Genomic DNA, 201 nt, shown 5'->3' with positions numbered 1-201 from the left:
GAGAGAGAGAGAGAGAGAGGTAAGAAGGGATGGAGGTAGATGTAGACATGGAGGTAGTGGGAGACCTAGAGAAGGATATAGAGAGGTAATGGGTGAGAGAAGAGAAGGAGAAGTTTCATAAAGTGAGAGGGGTAAGGGGAAATGGAGAAAGAAGTGGAGAGATGGGGAGATAACTAGAGAGAGGATAGATCGAAAGGTGAG

This window comes from Cryptomeria japonica, chromosome 6 (assembly GCF_030272615.1).
Source record: "Cryptomeria japonica chromosome 6, Sugi_1.0, whole genome shotgun sequence".
NCBI classification, from domain to species: domain Eukaryota; kingdom Viridiplantae; phylum Streptophyta; class Pinopsida; order Cupressales; family Cupressaceae; genus Cryptomeria; species Cryptomeria japonica.
This window is presented reverse-complemented; position numbering follows the sequence as displayed.